Source organism: Rattus norvegicus, chromosome 2, assembly GCF_021556685.1.
Source record: "Rattus norvegicus strain SHRSP/BbbUtx chromosome 2, alternate assembly SHRSP_T2T, whole genome shotgun sequence".
In the NCBI taxonomy this organism is placed as follows: domain Eukaryota; kingdom Metazoa; phylum Chordata; class Mammalia; order Rodentia; family Muridae; genus Rattus; species Rattus norvegicus.
The window spans coordinates 101574286-101580306 of NC_141535.1; the positions used below are offsets into that span (position 1 = coordinate 101574286).

The following is a 6021-nucleotide window of genomic DNA, read 5'->3' on the forward strand; positions in this document are numbered from 1 at the left end:
ATATACCGCCACCCAATTAGATAAGATGGATGAAGCAAAGAAGTGCAGGCCAATAGGAACCGGATGTAGATCTCTCCTGAGAGACACAGCCAGAATAAGGCAAATATATAGGTGAATGCCAGCAGCAAACCCTTGAACTGAGAATGGGACTCCCGTTGAAGGAATCAGAGAAAGGACTGAAAGAGCTAGAAGGGGCTTGAGACCCCATATGAACAACAATGCCAACAACCAGAGCTTCTAGGGACTAAGCCACTACCCAAAGACTATGCATGGACTGACCCTGGGCTCCAACTGCATAGGTAGCAATGAATAGTCCTTGATCCTGCCAAGACTGAATCCCCAGTGAATGGGAGGAGGGCGGTAATGGGGGGAGGATGGGGAGGGGAACACCTATATAGAAGGGGAGGAGGAGGGGTTAAGGGGATGTTGGCCTGGTACCGTGAAAGGGAATAACAATTGAAATGTAAATAAGAAATAACCAATTTAATAAAAATGGAGAAAAAATAATTTATTTGTATAAATAAATAAATTAATAAATAAATAAATCACACTCCAAAATCATTTGATGACATGGATGGAGTTGAAATGTGGTGGGGGGAAAATGATCTTTGTATTCTGATGTCTTGGTGAGATTCGAATAGCTTCAAAGTGGTATTTTATTTTATGAGAATCAAATAAAGTTTTTCCATTGATAAAAGAAAAACAAAACAAAACAAAAATACCTCTTTCTTAGACAAGCTAGCTCATACAGAGCCATTGTGGTATTATATGACTAAGAAACAAAAGGATTCCATGATTAGGCATAATAATAAATTTTACACAGTGAAGGATGCCTACTGCATCTGTGGCACTAACCCTCAGTATCTTGTGGATAAGATCATGCATATATGAATCTATGAATCAACGTACTGGAAAGAAGAGTGTTTTGGACTTAAAGCTGAACTTGTAGTAGAAAAGTCATGGAGTTAAGATTAACTCGTGGGTGATATGTATGGTGGAAACATAAAGCCAACTCCTTTTCTGTGTTTAACCTTGAAGATGCTTCACATTCAACCTGGGAAAGATCATTTTTGAGTTCATTTAAAAAAATGAAGATTTTAGTATGTCCATATGTTGGGGGCACTTTATATGAGGCTGACAGGACTGCCATAAATTACTACAAGTCCTGAAGCCTTTAAAAATGACTTATCAAAAAAACCAAGAGCCAGAACCAAAATGAAGAGTCTGGATGAATTCATTGTTGAAGTACTGCAGTGAGAGAGTCTGTAGTGTATCATTTTGCCCTGGCTAATGTGTTATGTTCTGGAAGAAGCTGAGCAACTGGAGTCTCGAGTTAGTGCTCTAGGGGAGGACATGGATGATGTGGAGTCTAATGAGGAAGAGGGAAATGAGAAGGTAGAAAGAGTGCCACCTGACCACGGATGATGACGCTACTGAGACTTGGACAAGCCACAGCACCCACCTGCCCTTCACTATAGGAGGAGCCAGAGTTGTTCTTTCAGAAGGCAGAGTAGATCCCTAAAAGGATTCCTTCTCCCTAATGAGAAAGAAATAAGAGCAAGAATCCGCAATCCCACCTAAGCAGGCCCAGAGAAATCCCCAGGTCACCACCATAGAAGTCACTCAAATTCTTTTTGAAGAACTAAGAAAATCCACAAGAAGATCCAGAGAAGAAATGAGTAATGGATGCATCTTGATTTTTGTCCAAATGACCTCCTGTGGCTATGCGTATATCTATTTAAGTGCAATGATCAAGATCTCCTCTCAAGACAGCCATTCATATTTTGGGTTTTTCAAAATCAACTTCTTGCTTTGTTGAGTTTATTTAATATTAGAGAGGTAATCAGTTTTATATCTCTTTGGAATACAATCAACAGCTTTGAAGGGTGTTTTTGACCAAATCAAGGCCTGGTTTTGGCCTATCCAAGTATTAAGTTGGATACTTATACTTAACAGTATTTACATATTAAGTATGGTTACTCATACTTAACTGGATCAAGAAGTCCTGGGAATTGGAGAGGTTCTTGAGAATAAAAAGAGGTGATCCTTTCATTTTTTAATTAAGCCTGACACAGTCCTCACACTGAAAAATAAATAAAATAAATAAATTGTACAATTGTATAAGATATAAACATTGTATTATACTAGAAATTGAGTAATAACTACAGTAGCTTTGGCCTAAAGAACTCTGTCCTGTCATAGTCTATTAATGATGGCTAAACTTATGACAAAGAAGTTGAAACACATGTCTGAAAACAAAACTGATATGATCTGTGTTTTGAAACAACATGAATCTATCCCTGCCTACTGAGTTTGTATAATTAAAGAACTCTGACTGCTAGTCAGGTTGTAAGATGTTCCTGACCCCCTTGCCTGACTCACTCCTTCCTCTCTGACCTCCTTTATGGGACCTGGATATTCCCAGGGCTGCTCCCAGCATGAAGTAGTCATTTGTGTTTTTTAATGGGATTTGAGGCTTACTCCGTATGAAGGAAATAAATCTCTGATATTGTAAATCCAGTCAGAAACACATTATTGAGAAGATTTAAGGCAATAAGTGAAGTGTATGCTGTTGTTTTGCTCTATTGAAATGGTGTCAGAATATCTTCTAGATGTTTATGGTTATACGCATTAAGCAGGTACTACTCTCTGACCTAATCAGAGACACAGTTTGCAATGAACAGAAATAGATAAGAGCCACGGATATGCAAGTGTTTTGAAACAGTGACAGATGAGTATTCAGCACAGAAGAGAATGAGTATTTCTGTTACCTCCTCCAAGACTCGGGGACATCAAAAGAAAGGAGGCGACAGTCAAGAAATTGCCTCAACCCAGTTTCTGGAAATACAATCCCATATCACTAACAATAGACATAATATTTATATTAGCAGCTTATCTTAGGAATTAGACTTATCATGGAATAAAGTGATAACATTAATCATTTGAACCATTTGGTTTTTTAAAACTACTAAATAGAATCTGTAAGATATTCTTTGTGACTCTCATGGTAATGCCATCCAAATGCTGTAGATTAGATTATGGATGGAATCAAATGATAGAATGGTTCCTTAGCATGAAAAGGTCCTCTGTTCAAACTCTGGTACTAGGAAGAATTTGAGGAGGGAGAAAGGGGGAGAGAGAGAGAGACAGAGAGAGAGAGAGGGAGAGAGAGAGATCATAGATCATCATAGAACTAATAATTACTACATTTTTTATCACTCTCTGGACAGTTTGTAAATATACAAACCATAGAAATCAGCAGTGAATTATTATAGCCTTAATGTGGTTGTAATTTCAATTATGATTCCTTATCATAAAATCCATGGGATTTTAGTTTTTATACCTGAATCTATGCTTCCTTTGACATTTTCTTTTCTTTCCTTTTGTTGATCTGTTTTGTCCTATTTGGGATTGTTTTCTTTTGTTTTATATTATTTTATTTTTGGATACCAGTTGTTTTCTAGTAAGAAAAACCAAGAAAGTATGTGGATTAGAGTGAGTGGATGGAATTTACATGGAGCTGCAGAAGGGGGAACAAAGATCAGGCTGTATTGCACAAAATCTGTTTGAATAAAAATAGTTTCTGATGCTGGGTCCTCTTTATGTATCCAGTCTGTTAGTCTATGTCTTTTTATTGGGGAATTGAGTCCATTGATGTTAAGAGATATTAAGAAATAGTGATTTTTTTTCTCTCTTATTTTTGTTGTTAGAGGTGGAATTATATTTATGTGGCTGTCCTCTTTTGGGCTAGTTGAAATTAGATTGCTTTCTTGCTTTCTCCAGGGTGTAGTTCCCCGCCTTGTGTTGGAGTTTTCTAGCTATTATCCTTTGGATGACTGGATTTGTAGAAAGATATTGTGTAAATGTAGATTTGTCATGGAATATCTTGGTTCTTCCATCTATGGTAATTAAGAATTTTGTGGGATAAAGTAGCCTAAGCTGGCATTTGTGTTCTCTTAGGGGCTGTATGATATCTGCTCAGCATCTTCTGGCTTTCATAGTCTCTGTTGAGAAGTCTGTTTTAATTCTGATAGGACTACCATAATATGTTATGTGACCTTTTTCCCTTACTGCTTTTAAAATTATTTCTTTGTTTTGTGCATTTGGTGTTTTGACTTAAGTGACAGGAGAAATTTCTTTTCTTGTCCAATCTATTTGGAGTTCTGTAGGATTTTGTTTGTTTATGGACATTTCTTTCTTTAGGTTAGGGAAGTTTTCTTGTATAATTTTGTTGAAGACATTTATTGGCCCTTTAAGCGGGGAATTTTTGCGCTCTTCTATACCTATTATCTTTAGGTTTGATCTGTTCACTGTGTCCTGGATTTCCTAAATATTTTGGGTTAGGAGTTTTTTGCATTTTGCCTTTTCTTTGACTGTTGTGTCAATGTTTTCTATGGTATCTTCTGCCATATCCTCTCTTACATTTCTTTTATTCTGTTAGTGATGCTTGCTTCTATGACTCCTGGTCTATTTCCTAGGTTTTCTATCTCCAGGGTTGTGTCTATTTCCATTCTGGATGATTTGTTCAATTCATTCATTTGTTTGGTTGTGTTTTCCTTTAATTCTTTAAGGAATTTTTGTGTTTTCTCTTTAAGGACTTCTTGTTTACCCTGTGTTGTCCTATATTTCTTTAAGGGACTTATTTATGTCCTTTTTTTTTTATTAACTTGAGTATTTCTTTTTTTTTTTTGAACTTTTGCTCTCTTTATAAACCACTCTAGATTCCTTTCAAATCTCTTTTATTCTCTGTAATTAAAACATCATGAAGGAGCATAATGGTCTAATATTTGTGTGTAGAAAACTCCAGTCTCCTCTCCAGATAAGGTTTCAGTTTCATCTCACTGACTTTCAATTCCTCATGTTTGAAATTAAAATTAAAACTCAATATATCTCATATATAACAAAGGAAAAATAATCCAATTTAATAGTCTCAAAATATCACATCACAATCTAAGTAGTTAAAGCTTATTAATTTTTTTTCAGTTCATATTATCTTTTTTTTATTAACTTGAGTATTTCTTATATACATTTCGAGTGTTATTCCCTTTCCCGGTTTCCGGGCAAACATCCCCCTCCCCCCTCCCCTTCCTTATGGGTGTTCCCCTCCCAACCCTCCCCCCATTGCCGCCCTCCCCCCATAGACTAGTTCACTGGGGGTTCAGTCATAGCAGTACCCAGGGCTTCCCCTTCCACTGGTGCTCTTACTAGGATATTCATTGCTACCTATGGGGTCAGAGTCCAGGGTCAGTCCATGTATAGTCTTTAGGTAGTGGCTTAGTCCCTGGAAGCTCTGGTTGCTTGGCATTGTTGTACTTTTGGGGTCTCGAGCCCCTTCAAGCTCTTCCAGTTCTTTCTCTGATTCCTTCAACAGGGGACCTATTCTCAGTTCAGTGGTTTGCTGCTGGCATTCGCCTCTGTATTTGCTGTATTCTGGCTGTGTCTCTCAGGAGCGATCTACATCCGGCTCCTGTCGGTCTGCACTTCTTTGCTTCATCCATCTTGTCTAATTGGGTGGCTGTACATGTATGGGCCACATGTGGGGCAGGCTCCGAATGGGTGTTCCTTCAGTCTCTGTTTTAATCTTTGCCTCTCCCTTCCCTGCCAAGGGTATACTTTTTCCTCATTTAAAGAAGGAGTGAAGCATTCACATTTTGATCATCCGTCTTGAGTTTCGTTTGTTCTAGGGATCTAGGGTAATTCAAGCATTTGGGCTAATAGCCACTTATCAATGAGTGCATACCATGTATGTCTTTCTGTGATTGGGTTAGCTCACTCAGGATGATATTTTCCAGTTCCAACCATTTGCCTACGAATTTCATAAACTCGTTGTTTTTGATAGCTGAGTAATATTCCATTGTGTAGATGTACCACATTTTCTGTATCCATTCCTCTGTTGAAGGGCATCTGGGTTCTTACCAGCTTCTGGCTATTATCGATGAACATAGTGGAGCACGTGTCTCTTTTATATGTTGAGGCATCTTTTGGGTATATGCCCAAGAGAGGTATAGCTGGATCCTCAGG

The 6021-nt window shown here is 37.8% G+C and overlaps 1 pseudogene; it reads left to right on the top strand.

Annotated features, from left to right (window-relative positions):
• Nucleotides 1-792: 792 nt before the first annotated feature.
• Prpf38a-ps1 (pre-mRNA processing factor 38A, pseudogene 1) lies at nt 793-1683 on the top strand (annotated as a pseudogene).
• The last annotated feature ends 4338 nt before the right edge of the window (nt 1684-6021 follow it).